Here is an 18,304-nt window from a genome sequence, read left to right as displayed (position 1 = left end):
ACGAGTGCACACTCACTTCGTTTCCCTTCCCTCCGTGAAGGAAAAAATAAAACCAACCCCAACCGACATCAGCCGTGACCAATCCACTGCTGGATGAATGCCTCCCTCCTCCAGGAGCCGCGGCCCAACTCTCGAGATCCTGCGGTTTTGCCACTCCGTCTGGCACCTGCACCCGGGCTGATTTTCGCCGCTCCATCGCTCCAACCCAAAGCCATCCATGACGAGCACAGTTGCTGTTGTTGCCGATTATTATTCGCTTTAATGCTCCGAATTTATTATGTTTGTTTTAGTTTTGTCATTTTGGCGAACCCCAGATCACTTTTTTGCGAAATGAGACTAAAAATGGTCTCTTGAGTTATAACCCTTGTCGAAAAAAAGAAACCTGAGGCAACCGAATAGTATTCATACAGCTATTCGGGTTATGCGAACGAGCTGATCCCATCGCTCCATCTCCGTGGCGGTCGTCCTCTCAGGCACGTTATTATTGCATTTGGCTGCCATTCAGCCACAGGTATCGTTCATCGTCCATCACCCCTTGTAGCCGTGACAGGTCCAACCAAAACCGACTTATAAAAAAACAACCACGTGCACGGACATAAAGAGGAGGCGTGAGCGTGCGTGAAAAATGAAACCCCGAGTGTAAACATTCGACACAAAAACAACTCAAAAAACACTTTGACGCATGTTTATCGCTCAGAGACTCTATAAAGTTGTATTCGTAGCACCTGCTTGGGTATACCTGTGTGTGCACATGTGTAGTGACTTACCTCGGAGACGCTAAGACTTGGAGGCACTTCTTTAATTTAACCGAGCGCCCTTTGCACAACACACACCCTACGCTGGTCCACCCTTTTCTGTCGCTCGCTTATACACAACTCGACGTGGGTTGCTCGCCTACACACAACACTACGTGGGCACACACTATTACTGTTGCTCGCCTACACACAACACTACGTGGGTACACACTATTACTGTTGCTCGCCTATACACAATACTACGTGGGTACACACTATTACTGTTGCTCGCCTACACACAACACTACGTGGGTACACACTATTACTGTTGCTCGCCTACACACAACACTACGTGGGTACACACTATTACTGTTGCTCGCCTACACACAACACTACGTGGGTACACACTATTACTGTTGCTCGCCTACACACAACACTACGTGGGTACACACTATTACTGTTGCTCGCCTACACACAACACTACGTGGGTACACACTACTACTGTTGCTCGCCTACACACAACACGAGCCGTCTAACACTGACGGCGCTGCACCGAGACAGCCAACTACCGTCTAGCAGCGCAATGTCGAGTGAAGACCACAGCGACGATGGCGACGAGACGACAGCGAAAATGGTGACGATCCTCAACAGCAATACGGGGATCCCACTCCAAACGACAGCCCCGAGCTCTCGCTCAGGGTCCCCTTTTATGCTCCCAGCGTGGCCTCGCTCCGCCCCGGCCACGCCCCCTCACTAGAACCTACTAGCGGGTTCCCCCAGATATCCTCCTCTGGTGTATCACGTGGCCTGCTGACGTCAGGGCTGCTGTAAGCTGCAGATCCCCTTCCCCGCCAGCAGCCAGCGCTATGCTGCTACATAGCTAATTCTATGTCACTACACATGTACTCCACTGTTGGATGAGAGCCAAATTTCAACACGCTGGCCAGTGCGTGTTGGTAAAAGCCGAGGAGCATAGAAGTACAGCACAACAATGGACTTGGCTGCACTGCCCTCTGTTGCTCACAACCCAAGGCCAGGCTCAATGCTTCAGAGCTCAAGCTTGTGAGATGGTGACTCGCGTGTCAATCCACTGCTGGATGAGACCACACCCGACGCTGTGCATGTCGTGGGGCGTGGGGGGGGGGGGCTATCTCGCCACGCTCTCACCACGCTAATCGGTGCGAGTTGGTGAAGGCGGGAAGCAGGGACGTGGGAGCATAGAAGCGCAACACAACAGTTGAGTGTTTTTAGTGAAAAAATCGGCAGGAATTGATATGCTTTTGCAATTTGTACTCATATACTTAAATTAATTTTTAGTGACTTGCTTACCCATCCTATACCATGCACTCCTATCGGTTTTTGTGTTGTTTGTTGTTGTAACTTTCTGGCCCGCCACTACTGGACATCTGTGAAAAACAGAGCTTCATAGCTCATCGGATTCCTCCAGTGTAAATAAAGATTACGTTCTTTCTGTTGACTTTGCTTTTTCACCCGCTGTCGACTCAACCGCACGATTTGCCTGCCACCAAATCACCCGGGAATGCGCCTGATCTCATCCGACCTCGCGAAGTCGAGCAGGGAACGAACCGGGCAGTTTCAGGATAGGCGACCGCCATGCACAACAACAGACTACTGCGACAAATATAAGTTCCCATTCAGTGGTCAAGCAAGATAACCGCGTCAGGGGCAGCGGAGTGTATCGATGTGTATGAAATAATCGCATGACACGATATGATATCGATCACAGGCTCATATATAAAGCGATTCAATAAGATGAATCTCCATTACCCGTGCTAGTATATTGGTCGGTCGTCACAGAGAGGCCATGTGTTTTATATACGGGCCTAACTCGTATACATTTTACACAACGCTGACGGACACTTGCATGTGCTGTAGTTAAAGCGCGCGCGGTTTATCGTGCGATCGAAGTTATCGCTCCACTCGAGAGTCGAGTGAGTTGGTTCGAACCGGGGGAGTGGCCCGCTCTGCAGAGCGTTGCGTACTCGCTAGGAGGTAACGGCGCAGCCCTGCAAGTGCTTGTTCACGCCACTTGCTGGCACAAGGGCCTCCACTACAGCGAGATTTATAGAGGCCCCCCCCCCCCTCTCGTCGAGCATACCCCACTGCGCGCGACCTGCCTGCACCGGCGGCAACCGATTATACTGCTGTGGGTGAAACTTCAGACACGTGCCCAATGTTTCAGCTCTGCCGCGCCGCGCCCGGAGATCGAACCGGCGACCCGTCACGCTTGCAGGTCCAGTGTGCTACTAGCGCGCGGGTAACGCTCTCACTACACCAAGGGTCGGAAACCAACCTGAGCCGCATGCGGCTCTTTACGGACTGTTTCGCGACCTTATTTATTAAGGACCAACGTCTCGTATTCACCAGAGTGCATTGCGGCTCTTCTTATTTTGCACTAAACGAAGCCACGAGAAACGCAGGCGATCACGCCCCCCCCACTCCCTTGTGACACATTCGCTTAAAATGCATCCGAAAGGACGGACCAAACGCCTCCCCGTGGTGTGAGCGCGCGAGTGGCTGTGGGAGGAATTTGAAGAGGAGCTGCGGGGAGGGGTTGCGATGGGATCAGGGGTTAACCTCCAAACCTGTAGCGTGACCTCGCTTAAAGGTGGCGGGTGGGGGTGGGGGCAAACACAAACTCAGATTGGGGGCACGACACAGTCAATGTTAAACAAACTTTCAACAAAACGTTGAACGCTAAGCAGACAGTTTGCATATCGCGTGAAGTTTGCGACACACAGAAGGAGGATATCGCAGCGGGTCAGTCGGCGTTCGCCAATCTGGCGAGCTTGGAATAAGACCCGCCACCGGGGTTAAACATTGCACCAACTTAAAGCTTTCGTGACCGCAGGAATTCATATTCTTGGGTCTTTCGGTAAAGTTACGTAGATAGGTTCAAATACATTTTATTTTTTGTTATTTTTTTGTTATTTTCTTTGAACCTATCTATACGTGACTTTACCGAAAGACCCAATAATATTGTGCCAACGTTGTGCGACCTGACTTGACGGATTTAGAAGGGGGCCTGAGCATTTAGCAGGGAGTGGTGGTGGAGGGAGGTGGTCTCAGGCCCATCCAGCTCCTCTATACTCCCCGCAACGACGCTACGAGGGCAGAGGTGGTGGCAGGAGGGATGGAGGCGCTGGGGGGTGATGGAAGGGACGAAAGCTGTGGGGTGGCGGGCGCTATGAGCCGGCAACTCGACGCATTCCGTATTAATTTCGCGGACGCACGTGGAGCTCCGCGCCTCCCCGCACGTGCGTCTGAAGAGGTGATGGGAGCGACCATCTGGAGGAGACGGGATGGGAGCCGGGGCGGGTTTCATTATAGCTCACCTCCGACCTCCATTCCTTCCTTGTCCTTCTCATCATTCTCACGCCAATATCATCATCGTTAGTCCATCAAATCCTCGACAGAACCTTCGCACAGGTGCCGTGTACACACCAACGCTAACACCTATAGGCACACCGACACACACACAGACACGTAAACATACCGTAGTATATACGAACACAAATGCCCTGATATGATGTCAATCGTGGCTGACAGTCGAACTACAGCGCCACCGCTCTTCACATACACACAAAAACAAATACTGTATCCATACTCTATAGCCTTAACAGACCGTTGGGGCAAGTGTTGTTAGCGGGCACCTATGAAGGCCGGAACGGTACACGAGGGGGTGGGTGGCCAGCAGCACGCCCGACCGCCTTTGTCTCCCTAGTGGCAATGTTTACACATTGCACCAGGTACTCATTTGAGGCTGAGTCGACCTAGGGGAGACCCGGGACCGGTTCAGAAAATCGTCACTGGTGCTGGCCGATGAGCGGGAATCGAACCCGGGTCGCCAAGTTCATAGCGCAGCGCGCTAACCGCTACACTATCGCTCCCCACTCAGACAACAACAAGCACAACAACAAGCACAACAACAAGCACACCCATACGTACAACGCACAGGCACACGGGCCGACACGCGCAAAGACAGAGTCAGACACGTGCGGCGTGGAGGCATGTGCTCACGCAGGTGGTTCGTTAGAATCTCTTTAAGTTGAGCTGCAACGCGATGATTTATTGCAGCAGAACCCTTTACGAAGCACGTGTTGGTAATTAGCTGCGGGTCATTCCACTCTGGGCACGGAGGGGGGCGGGCAGGAAGGGGGTCGGGTGGGGGGCTGCTGTGGGGTTGATGGAGCATGAGGGCTACACCCCTCTCTTTCTCTCCACACTCTCTCGGGGGTGACGTAATGGCGAGCGGCTTGCGTTCCGTGTGGACCTCTGGGTTATATCCACGTTTCCTACATCTCTCAACTGACTTCCTCACTCGTGACGTGGAGTGTACAATAATAATAATAATGATTTGCAGTCACTTCATCGATCCACTGCTGGATTGAGGCCCTCGCCACGCTGCGTCATGGTCTTGGCGGTTGTTGTTTGACCCTACTTCGCCGCGCTGGTCTGTTTGTGTACGGGATGTGATGAAGGGGCTAAGACGAAGCGTCAGCACGACCGGTCCAGATAGCTATCACTCGCCACTGAACGTTAGCCATGGCCAGGAATTGAATTCAAGTCGCCGGGTTCATAATGCAGTGAGTGCTCTTACCACCACAACGTGCGGCTATATTTGTGAAAAAACACGTAAACATTGTAGCTCTTTCGGAACATACTAGTCACTCAAGAAATAACGGCTTATCGCTACCACTCATACATGGTGGCAAGTGCTCGTAAGAATATTGTTGAAAGATTGTTTTCTGTAGATCACAAATATGAATGATAGCAAGGTCAACGTTGTAGCTTGTGATTTTTTGTTTTGTTTTATAATGTGCGAAAATCGGTATGGGAAGAAGACATTGACTCGAAACGTCTACGTATGATAGAAATGCATCAGAAGTTTGTCCATAAAAAAATGGACAGTTTCACGGTGGGCACTGCCCATGGTGGACACGGCCTATGGTGGATACTGCCCGTGGTGGACACTGATAACTTTTGCCATCCCAGGTGGTAACCGACCACCCTCCTTGGTGGTCGGTTACCACCTTCTGGCACGAGTGCCAGAAGTGTGGGACGTGCGTGTCGGACCGCTGCGTCGCGCGTGTAACGCCCGATGGCCACGTTATCCGCGCTGCAACTCTGTACAACCGCTCGCCCCGGTGTAAACCAATATTGAGCGGGCGCGTTCGAGGGGAGCGCAGTCCCACGGGAGACTTGAGAAGAAACGTCGATGCGGGGGCTCCTTCGACAGCCGCTTTCGCTTCCCGGGTAAACCCCAGCCGCGCTCCGTTTGCAGCGCTAAAATCAAAACACGCGGCGGCGGAGGCGGCTGTGGAGGCGGCGGAGGCGTCTCTCACGAGGGAGCGGCGACCCCTGCGTGGTGTACGGTTGCCCCAACACCTGCACAGCAGCGAGCAGCACGCGCTTGGAGTCGTTACCGTATTCTCCGGATTATAAGACGCCGCGAAAAAATAGTGAAGAGGCGCCGGTGTCGATCGCGTTATGTAAATCCGGTCAAAGGCTAAATGCAAAGATGACCCCCCCCCCGTATATGATTATATGATGTAGCCTTTAACGGACCGATGGGACAAGTGCTGTTAGCGAGCGGCTATGAAGGCCGGCAGCACGGCACACGAGGCTGTGGGTGGGCAGCACCACCTCCGGCAAGTGGCGATGTTTAGGCATCGCACCAGGTACTCATTTGAAGGCTGAGTCGACCTAGGGGAGGCGTGGGTTCGTAGCGCAGCCCGCTAACCGCGACACGAGCCCCGCAACAGCACAAAGATCACACTCGCACACACTCAGACACGCTTACATATACAAACACGCGTATAAAGTGCAGTATTTAGCTTAACGCCTCGGCTTATGAAACAAGAAAATAAACACATTATTCGGAAAAAGCCCCAGACAAATGTTTACTGGGAAATCGATCCTCCAGGGTGTTTTTTTCTTCCATAAAGAACTGCCAAAAGTATAGCTGGTTAAAAAAAAATACGTATCGTATTTTTATATTTTATTTCTCGAGTTATTTTTTTTGTGTGTGTGTAACAAAGGTCTTGAAAGATCCGGGAGGTTTGTGTCTGTGCGGATACGAAATCCACACCAGTGCAATAAAATGTTCCGCGGTTCAAACGCATTCTTGGCGATGTGCATCATCGCTCAATGCCCACTTGCGTGTCACCAATTAAACGCACTCGGCCAATACAAGAGGGTACCGAACAGCAAAGGCGCAGCCCTGCAACCGCTCGCTCACGCCACTGCTGGCGGGCAGAAAAGGGGGCCTCCACCGGAGGGTGATCTAAAGATCCCCTTCTACCGTCTAATTCTTGGCCTACTCTTTCACGCTAGCCAGATGTCTCGGAAGAGGTGGGCATTACCCACGCTTTACCCCAAGCCACGCAACCTATCTATTGACTAACTGAACCGTGGTTGTGTACCCGGCACATTGTTTTCAACTCCCGTGTCGGGAGATAAAACCGACGGCCTCTCGGTTCGCACGCCCTACGTGATGACCATTCATTGCACGACAACTGAATCCTCATCATCAATGTATGCAGTATATATGTATATATGTATACTGCATGCGCGCCTACACACGCGCGGCTGAGATCGAAGTCAGTGTGTTGACTGACTGATCTTCTATTTGTCATTAATAATATAAGGCCTCTATTCATACTCTTTGGTTCTTTCGGTAAAGTCACTTGTTACAGCAGCCCTTTTGCCCACTTCAGCAATTGTTTCTTGCCGTGGTTGTCCCACCTGATGACGGACGCTTGTGTTGCGCCCGAAACGTCGTGATTTAATTTATTTTATTTTCTACCTACGTGACTTTACCGAAAGAACCAACGAGTATGGATCCCTGCAGTCACGGAAACTTCAAATCTAGAAGGCCTCTATTATTTACTCACGAAAGCCTCACTCAGTGGGTCTTAAGGAGGGTTGTTTGGTCAATTGTATTCATGAGTGGATTGGCATGTCCTGGAGAAAATCGAGAGAATCCGGCAGGGAAACAATTCAAAGCTTCGCACAGATAGAGTCAAGAGTCCAATGCTGTACCGCTATCTCCTGGCAACCTCGCAGCCCAAGCCCATCTAAGTACTAACCAGGCTCAAACCTGCTTAGCTTCCTGATATCTGATGCGATTGAGTGCTTCACATGGTGCCGTGCTAATATCACTCCTCCTCCTTCTCCTCATTGTTTCCCCCTCAGGAGTAATGGACTTCCTCAAACCAATGCTGGGCGCCTATGATAAGAATTAACATGACCTGCATCAGCAGCTGTCTGGTCCGTAGAACCACCAGGCCACTCGAATTCGAATCCCGGCCACGGCTAACGCACCACCCTTCCCCGACCGCCTTCAGCAACGAGCACCGAGTTCGATTCCCTGCGAGCGGCGAACATTGTCGAAGAGCGATGCATGAACCGATCGTTGCGTCCATCCTTTGCTAACCCGCACTCACCAGCGTGGTGAAGTATGGTAGAAACAAACCCCATGCCCGACACGGCGCGTGGAGGTCTTCATCGATCAGTGGCTTGGCAGGGGATTGTGAGTAATTCATTAGATTTATGCAGCGTAGGAGCGGTGGCGCAGTGGTCAGTGCACTGCCCGATGGATTCGATTCCAGGCCACGGTTAACATCAGTGACGAGTGATATCTGAATCGTGACTGCCCCAACCCAACCAATCTAAAGAGACCGGCGTGGTACAGTATAGTCAAACGACCAGCTACTTTATCCAGCAGCGAATTCATACGAAAATTGCTGTAAACGTATTATTTTATCACAGAGAAAGAGAGAGAGAGAGAGCGGTGCCACCGGTGGCGAGATGTTAACTACCTCGCCTGGTATGCAGGAGGTCGATCCCGACCCTGACCCCTGTATGTTTGGAGTTTACATCTCTCTCTCGCCGTGGTCGCGTAGACTTTTCTCCGGCTCTTTCGGTTTCTCCCACTACATTTAGTCAACATGTGTTTAGAGTATTTGGCTGATAGAGATTTCCACACGATAAGCCACTTCGTTGAGCTATAATTTGTGGCAAGGTCGCTTCTGAATTAAGTGCTATAAGGCTTCAGTGGGCCTTACCTGGTAAAAAAACAAAAATACAAAAAAAGTTGAGTTTAGTTAAATTTCGAGCGAGAGGTGTTCGCCTCTAATATGGCACGCAGAAGTCCAACGCCATAAAAGTTGTAGGCACACACACACATCACTGCATCGCGCAAAAATGTTCCTTCAGTCGGAGACAATCGGCGGCCCTCTGCTGCCCTTGGGGCACGCGGCGTGCGGCTCATTACGGCTCCGCGGGGGGTCGCGCGCTTTGAGGGCGAAGCCTCAAAGCGCGGCGCATAAACACGTCATGAGTGAGTGAGGGCCTCGCCACCGCGCCGCGCAATGGAACGCGATGCCGTTCCCATTAGCGCTGCAGCGCCAGTGCCTTGCGCTCATCCACCAACACACAGCCACCCCCTCTCCCACTCTCCGTCGTGCCAGCAGGTCCTCTCCTATACCTCCTCAATTCCCGACTACCTACTCCACGTTTTACTCCAATTTGCGGGATGCCCTCTCACCTATTTCTGACCCCCCCCCCCCTCCACTCATTGCCGGCACGCTTTGTCTCCCTCCCCTAATTCCCCTACAACATGCCCCCCCTCCTGAACCCCCCCCCCCCCCCCCCACACACACACACAATTCACTCCACTATTTACTCCACTTCCAGCATTTCAGATTCACTTTCACCTCCCCATCAACCGAGGTCCCGATTAATCCAGCTTGTCTCCTCCTTCAACAATAATTTCGACTCCACTTATTTGCGCCTCACCCTGCAGCTACCCGCCCCCCCCCCCAAGCACAGCCCCCCCCCCCGCACCCCCCCCCAAAAAAAAAGAATATTATTTTGTGCCTTAAAACTTTCGTGACTGCAGGAATTCATGTTCTTGGTTCTTTCGGTAAAGTCACGTAGATAGAAAATAAAAATAAAATACAACTTAAAATAAATTAAATTACAAATAAAAGCAAAAAAAAAACCCCACGACGTTTCGATCGCAACACAAACGATCGAAACGTCGTGGGTTTTTTGCTTTTATTTGAAAAAAAATTCTATCTACGTGACTTTACCGAAGGAACCAAGAATATTATTCCGTGTTCTCTTTTGAGGCTCTCCAAGGCGGTGGTGGTGGGATCCGTGAGCCGGCAGGGGGGCCTCTGGGCCCTGGGCCGTTACTCAACGCCACACGGCGGCGAGACCGCCTCGTGCTGCAACGGCTGTAAACGTCGGAATTTCAAACGGACCGTGTCCAAAAGCGATGTTACGAGCAATTGAGCAATCTTTTTATTTTCGGCTTCTTTGCAATGCCAACTGAGGGGGGTGGGGGGGGGGTGGGAGAGATGGAGAATCGCGGTGGTGGGGCGCGGGGTGTGTTTAATGTTGTTTGCTTTTTGATATAAAATCTTAAAAATATATATTGATTTATAGTCGTTGGGCATTCCACTGCTGCGTCCTCACGCCGCATGAGTTAGAGGGGGTTTGTTTTAACCTATTCCAATAATCTGGGACAATGTCTCTGAGTGACATTATTATCAGTTCAATATTTAGTTACACGCCGCCACCCCACAGTTAGTGCTAATTACCGGGCTCCTAACAATGACACCACCCGCCAGTCACAGCCAGGAGACTCGATTGTCACGAATTAACAGTCGCGATTTGATTCAAGAATCGATTTTTGTCTCTATTTCAAGCGTCCCATTCGTATTGTTGTCTGCCTCCTTTGCTTGCGTCTCGTTAGTCCTATTCGCTGGTTATTTCCAAGGCATACCATTTGCATACTTCGTTAAGAAACGATTCTTAAACACAAGCGTGAGATTGAAATGAAATCGATACATGAATAAAACTACGAACTATTTTTTTATTTCGATGTAAAGCTTTCGTGACTGCAGGGATTCATCTTCTTGGTTCTTTTGATAAAGTCACGTAGAATGGGAAAAAAAAGATAATAAAATAAAATAAATGTACGGCCCACTGAGCTATTTAGCTCTTTTTTTCAGAATCGACTTGGCCACAAATGATAGCTCAACGAAACGCATGTTTCTGAATGTGGAGGGAAAACCCCAGAGGACCCGGATACAAATCTACATGACCACGGGGAGAGCGACACGCATTATGTATTAGTGGCGTGCCTGTAGTGATCATTGATTGTGGGCAACAACAAATCACTCACTCATTGACAATCGTAATCATAATCAACATTAACGTAATAATGATCTCAATATTTACCCAGGAAGAGCCTTACCGAGTCTCAAGGCTCCTGTTCATAAGAATCATGCTAAGTTTTCACAGTAAAGGGCGACATTTAGCTCGGTGTAATCCCAAATGAGTAACTTGCGGATAATTATTTTGTTTTAACATTGGGATGTTTGGCGAAAAAAATGGGAATTTTAGGAGTTATGTCCCCGCGGAATATATGAGTTCTCACTGATAGGAACAAGTGGGGATTTGTGGAGTTTTACCTTATAGAAAATGTGACATACGTCTACGATTCCAGAGTCATGGGAAAGTGATTTTGCGATTATTGTCATATCGTGGAAATTTTATATCGTATCGTGGGAAAAAAAATTGTATATCGTGTCAACCATAGGCATAAGCGTGGGTGATAGACCAGGGTGGTTCCGAGCGCCTCGTGTGTGGAAGGGAATGAAGCTGAGTGTATTTCTTTCGCTCTGTGTAGTTTCAACAGGGAGAGGAATTATGTTTACATGTATCTTGAAAATCTATTTCTTTCAATCGCTAGAAAGAACGTTATGTTTTTCTGTCTCTCTGTATACGTCATGTCAAGGTATATAAATATGATTGTGTAAGCTATTGCACATGTGCACGGTTCGACAAAAAATGCTCCATTAGCTCACATCTAAGACACAATTGATCAAGACACCTCATATTAGGGTGGACGGGGGAGGATGTTTTCAAACTTTTACCATTTCTGTGGGGCAGGGTTACGAGTGGAGGAGGAGTGTTTTCTTTCCAATTGCTTTACTTCTTGAAAGACTTTTAGTTTAGCAACGGTCTTGTGCGCAGGGCTTAAGTTTGGTTAACACTTGCGAGCAACCGACACCGCCGGCTATAACGGAAAATGTTAAACAACGTACCATTTTTCAAGTACAGTAGTTGTCCGAAGTACAATAATCTTTCTAACCCAGAAGCCGTAATTCCGCTGTACGCGCGTGGTGAAATATTTAGCAGTTTGTTCACAGTGCCAAATAATTGTGGTTTTGCATTGAGACAAAATGACTCATAACGCATGCAATTCTTAAGGAACTGTTGATCACTTTTGCAGAATGCACAAAGGCCGAGTGCTGTGTGTTGTACACGTCTGCTCTTGTGTTGTTTGAAACTGATGGTTTTGAGGCCTGCACCATGTCTCTGCTGTGATGTTTTTTTCTCATCATGTACAGATTTGATGAATTCACACAGTGGGTGCTGGTACACGACGGTATGTCACACACCGGCACCTCCCAAGCTCGCCCAACACGTGTCCTGTATATACCAGAACATCTCAGAACGGATCCTAACCCTAGACGACGATGCACCAAGACAACGGCGCACACGTGTTCGCGTTTCAGAACACCCCCAAAGACAAAGCTCCCCCGTATAGCTTTAACAGACTTTTGGGGCATGTGATGGGAGCGAGCACGTATGAAGGCGGGCACGTCACACGAGGGGGCGGGTGGCCTCGGCACCACCGCGCCCGGCCACCTTTGTCCCCCCTCGCGGCGATGTTTACACAACGCACCAGGTACTCATTTGAGGCCGAGTCGACCTAGGGGATGCCCAGGGAACGGGTCAGGTTAAGCAACGCTGGTGTTGGTGGCCGTGAGCGAGAGCCGAACTCGGGTCGCCGGGTTCGCAAGCGCAGCGCGCTAAACCGCTGCGCCACCGCTCGCTCCCCTCTGCTGTCACGCACTCTTCACGCTCGGGACGCACGGCGGAGGAGTGTCGTCATCATAACGCCCACGTGTGCCGGGCGTCCAGACCGCGGCGGAGCAAAGCGAATGGAAGTTATGGAACAGCCGTCTCGTCTCCCACATTTTCCACCCTGGCATCACCTCGCTGCCTGGCAGTGAGCTGTGCAGAGGAACACAGGGAACCGGATGGAGAAACAGTGGAGAGACGGGGGAAGGGGGAAACGTGGGGAGGGGGAACACCTCGAGACTATGACGACACGAATGCAATTTCAACACTTTCCGTAAATGATGAGAAACCCATCACAACTGAAAAGTGCATTGCATGCTTTGAATAGCGCAGGGTTATGAATCACATCTACTGCTCCATACATGGCGGACCTTGGACAAACCACACCTTGTGGCCCCCCCTATTCCTAGTATTACATTTGACATCGAAGTGAGCCCCCCCCCCCAAAGCGCGGGGCACGGGGCGGTCGCCCCGATTTTCAGTACCCCCAGGGGCAGCTATGGCTCCGTCTGTCGCACGGGTGGACGACGACGTGGAATCCAGTGGCGTTAGTGATCACGAGTGGGTCGCGTATGCCGGCGCCCATGGGCCAGGTTTTAAAATGAAGATCAAAAAATACTCGCACATTTCTCACGTTGGGAAACAAAAGTGAGACATCGCCCCCCCCTCCCCCCCCCCCCGAACTGCGAACCTACCGGCAGGGTGGCTGCGAAACGTAGCGCCTTCGCGGAAGTCTTGCTCTGTCGGAATGGCAGAGGAGCAAATGTAAGGTAGTGATGATTTGAAGTAGGAACACCTGACCGCTGATTTATGGACAGCAAATGCGAATCGATGGCCACAGACGCGCTTTCTGCCGTTCAGAAATCACTCTGTGCTTCTAATGATTCAAAGTCTGTGACATCTGAGCGAGACTCATTCCTCATCGGGATTCTAGCAATTCATCCTCACCCCCGTCCCACCACACCTAATTATCGCGATTCGTGAATAAATAATATTCACAATTTACCCTCTCGTTTGTATCGCCTCCCATCGTATTTCTCTTTCGTTTGTGTAGTTAGTTGGACATCTGTGAAAAAGAGCTTCATCGCTCATCGGATTTCTCCAGGATAAATGTTCGGATTCTGAGGGGTTTTTTTCCTCAGTCCATTTTGCTGAATGTAACATTAACGCACCGTTCGCATATACAATAACCGGGAATTTAGTTAAACGGAATCATCATCAACATCCGTGTAACAAATCAAAATAAACGTTACATTAAATAAATAAAACTCGCGATGTGTTGCATGCATGCATCATGTGCTTTTGGAAAAAAAGATTACAATGGTTATTCGAATACAAATTCGACACTAAAATTTAAAAAGGCGCGATCATCGCATAACGAATCCTCCTGTTCCACACCACATCCGCATAGCCTGTAACAGACTGTTGGGTCAAGTGCTGTTAGCGAGCAGCACCTATGAAGGCAAGCACGGCACACGAAGGGGTGGGTGGCCAGCACCACGCCCGGCCGCCTTTGTCTCCCCAGTGGCGATGTTTACACACCGCACCAGGTACTCATTTGAGGCTGAGTCGACCTAGGGGAGGCCCAGGAACAGTTCAAACAATCGTCACTGGTGATGGCCGTGAGCGTGAATTAAACCCGGGTCGCTAGGTTCGCAGCGCAGCGTGCTAACCGCTACACTACCGCTCCCCATCCATATCCCCACAGACTCACACACACGCAACCACTCCATCCCCACTGCGCCCCCCCCGCGCCTCCTGCTATAGGAGAAAGCCTCGACTAGAAGCAATGCGTGTAAGTGGCACTTTCCCTACTCGAGGATCTAATTTCCTCTTTTCAGACTAAAAGCATTAGACAAGCCGCACTCATTACCACGCCGCTGGGTCCCCCCCCCCCATCTCACCCCTCCCCTCCATCTCCCACCCGCTTGCGCCCACCTGCAGGCCACGCTTCAGGATGCCAGCTGTGCACCGTGCTGGGTTTGCAGGGGGGGGGGGGGACGTGCTCTCTGTGTGCCCTGACCCGAAATGCACGTGCGCGCACGTAAAACTTTATTCATAAGCAGGCGAAGAAGGCCCGCGAGACGAAAGTAAAGTACCCCGCAAAATATATAGCGTAGAGAAAGTATGAATATTATATTTAAAAATCTATCAAGATGACAAAATAACATAGCAGAGCGACCAAGATGATGTTTTTAAATTAAAATGTGAATATGTACATAGCTACACATTCACCCCAAACAAATATTATATATATCTCCTGTCAGACGTAACAAGGCAGCTGACTATGGAGCTGGATGGAATACTTCCTTTCCTTCCTTCCTCTGGTCACAGCGATCGCCTCCCGAAGGCCTACATTTCTCTCTTGAAAGTTTCTCCGTTACGCCGTCAACCCGCCACTTGCGCCTGCCAGGCCACCACTACAACTTCCCGTTACATCCACGTGGCAGTGCTCAAGGCCAGCACCGACGGTCATTTTGTTGGCCTCCCCATTCTATTGGCAAGTCCAAACCGAAGACTTCTCTGTGTGCGCGCGCGTGTGTGTTGCATCTCCTGGACCAATCTCTCCTGCTGGCCCCAGGGTTCTTTTGGTCTATATTCTAAGTCTCAATACAGAATTACTTACGAAGGGCCATCTCGGATTAGAACTCGCAAAACTTCCGATTAATCACCGTTACCCGGCGACACAGGGCGTTGGTGTATCGGGGGGCAGACGACGGCTATGTATGCATGTGCAAGGATACCCTCGTTATTAGCGAGGGATACATTTCGGAGATGCTCGTGAATAGCAAATTTCGCGGATGTTATCGGCCTACGGAAACCTATCTTGTTAATGAATAACCATAAATACATGAACAAGATAATACATGGAAATCACGTATCCTTCTCATCTCTTTAATCTCATCGCTTTCTCTCTCGTCGCTTTCTCGATGCAGTCGTGTAGTGCTCAAGATGCGATTCACGGATTGCTAAAACAGCGGACGGCAAGTTCGCGAATAACAAGGGAAATTCTTTCACAGCCCGTGGTTATTGTCGAGCCCCTTTGTCACAGCGCAGTTCCTGTGCAGCCCGGTGTCCCTAATCACCACGATCCTGTCTGGTCCACTCATTCGGTTAGCCCCAAAATATTTGCAGGAACCGATTCATTTTTACGCTCCAACGAGGTCCCTGAGATGTTCGGATTGCCTTCTTCGAAGTACTCCCAAGGTGAAGGCTCTGTTCTTGGGGTCATCGGGCTTTTGCCGGTGCAGCTGCCAGGCTTTCCAATGATTTGCCTATACTAACAAGGCAATCAAGTTCTGGCCATTTACCCTGGTTCTGTTTATTTCCTGTTTTCCATTTAAGATGGGGCGTTGGGATCTAAGGACGAAAAAAAACACCTTACGAATGTAAATTACGATTACGTCCAAACTATTGCAGTCTTTTCTCCTGTATCTTTTCCACCCGCTGATTTATCTTCCAGTATTATTTCTCTCCGCTGCTCGATCTTTGGATAATCGATACACTCAGGATTCTACTCGGCCAGCTCAAAACATCTACGGTAACCGTCTTTGGTTTTATTCGGTAAAGTCACGTAGATAAAATTAAACCAAAATAAAACAATTAAATCACGACGTTTCGGAGGCAACACAAGCTTCCGTCTTAAGGTGGAAAAGTCAACGCAGAATATCTGTGTCAGGAGCGACACAGATATTCTGCGTTGACTTTTCCACCTGAAGACGGAAGCTTGTGTTGCCTTCGAAACGTCGTGATTTAATTGTTTTATTTTGTTTTATTTTATCTACGTGACTTTACCGAATAAAACCAAAGACTATGAATCCTTGCAGTCACGAAAGCTTCAAATCTAGAATTAGGTAACCGTCTTCCCCTCTCGTCAGCCTCTCGCGTGGTCCAATACCCTCTGATCGGACAGCACCACTGGCCGAACCCTCTCAACATTAAATGAGTGAAATGGCCATACAGCGCTTTGCCAATTGAGAGAGGGTGGGGCAGATATAAACTCAAGGGCGTGGGGGCACCGACACGGTGAATGTTGAACCTCTAAAATAACGTTAAACGTTCAACAGAACGAGTATGGATGTGACCTGCTTGTGTTTAGCATGAATTGTGTGCGAGCTCTAACCTCACATTTTAGAGTTTACAGAATTAGATTTTAGAAGGGGGGGGGAGGGGGGCGAGTCTTCAGCAGGGGAAAGGGGCTCAACCCGCCCTCTATGTTCAGGTTGACACATAACAGCAAAGCAAACACTAATCCTGCCCTAACCAACCAACCAGCACCCAGCGTCAACCCTAACCAACCAACCAGCACCCAGCGTCAACCCTAACCAACCAACCAGCACCCAGCGTCAGCCCCAACCCCAAGTCACCAACAAGCACCTAGCGTTTGCCCTAACCCTAAAAACCAAATAGCACCTAGGGTTAGCCCTATCAATCAACCGGCACCGAGCGTTAGACCTAACCTAACCAGTACCTAGCGTTAGCCCTAATCCTAACTCACCAACCAGCACCTAGTGTTAGCCCTAATCCTAACTCACCAACCAGCACCTAGTGTTAGCCCTAATCCTAACTCACCAACCAGCACCTAGCGTTAGCCCTAATCCTAACTCACCAACCAGTACCTAGCGTTAGCCCTAATCCTAACTCACCAACCAGTACCTAGCGTTAGCCCTAATCCTAACTCACCAACCAGCACCTAGTGTTAGCCCTAATCCTAACTCACCAACCAGTACCTAGCGTTAGCCCTAATCCTAACTCACCAACCAGCACCTAGTGTTAGCCCTAACCGCAGCCTCGCCTCGATATACTTAATTCTGCCCTTTTTGGAATTAGTTAAATTTGCTTTAAAATGTTGGCATTGACAACGATATTTTTGAGTCTGGATAAATATTAATCGACAGAAACATGGTGCAATGTTTATTTTGGAATATTGGGCGGAATATTTTACGTGTACAACATAAATTTGAAATTTCTAACAAAGCGGAATATTTTTATGTTTTTGTTTCAGGCCCCAAGTTATTTTCGAGCCAATCTGGACATCTCAAACCCACTCAAGGACCTTTTACGACGTTACACGGACCTCAAGTTACGGACCACCCCGACTTCGCTGCTCCCGTCCACAGACTCCGCCGTAAAATGCCTCTCTGTGGACGCTTTGGCTGGAGAGTTCAGTAGCCTCCTTCACCAAATACAGCTGCGAGTTGCCTCGTTCCAATGCAACACGATGGGCAATATTCAACCTAACTCGTGCTGAGATAGAAGCTCTCAGCAACTCTCTCTAGTCAAGTGATGACTTCGTTATGAAACCGGCTGAAGAAAGGGGCTCAACAGTGTTCTGGTGGACCGATCTACATAGGGTGGAAGAATTCCAATAACCGAGCAACACTTCCTCTTACCCCCAAAGCCGACCATAACTTTGCAGCGAGCCACCCGCAAGCACTCAGACACTGGACATATTTGAAAAAAGAGCTTCACAGCTCATCATATTCCTCCAGTCTAAATAAAGATTTTGATTCGCTTGTGAGTCAGGGTGCCCGATCCGAGACTGCCAATAACCTCATCATTCAAATTCCTTGGACACCAACCATCTACTTTATACCGAAAGT

Source organism: Petromyzon marinus, chromosome 2 (assembly GCF_048934315.1).
Source record: "Petromyzon marinus isolate PM22_M1 ecotype Great Lakes invasive population chromosome 2, UKy_Petmar_22M1.pri1.0, whole genome shotgun sequence".
In the NCBI taxonomy this organism is placed as follows: domain Eukaryota; kingdom Metazoa; phylum Chordata; class Hyperoartia; order Petromyzontiformes; family Petromyzontidae; genus Petromyzon; species Petromyzon marinus.
This window is presented reverse-complemented; position numbering follows the sequence as displayed.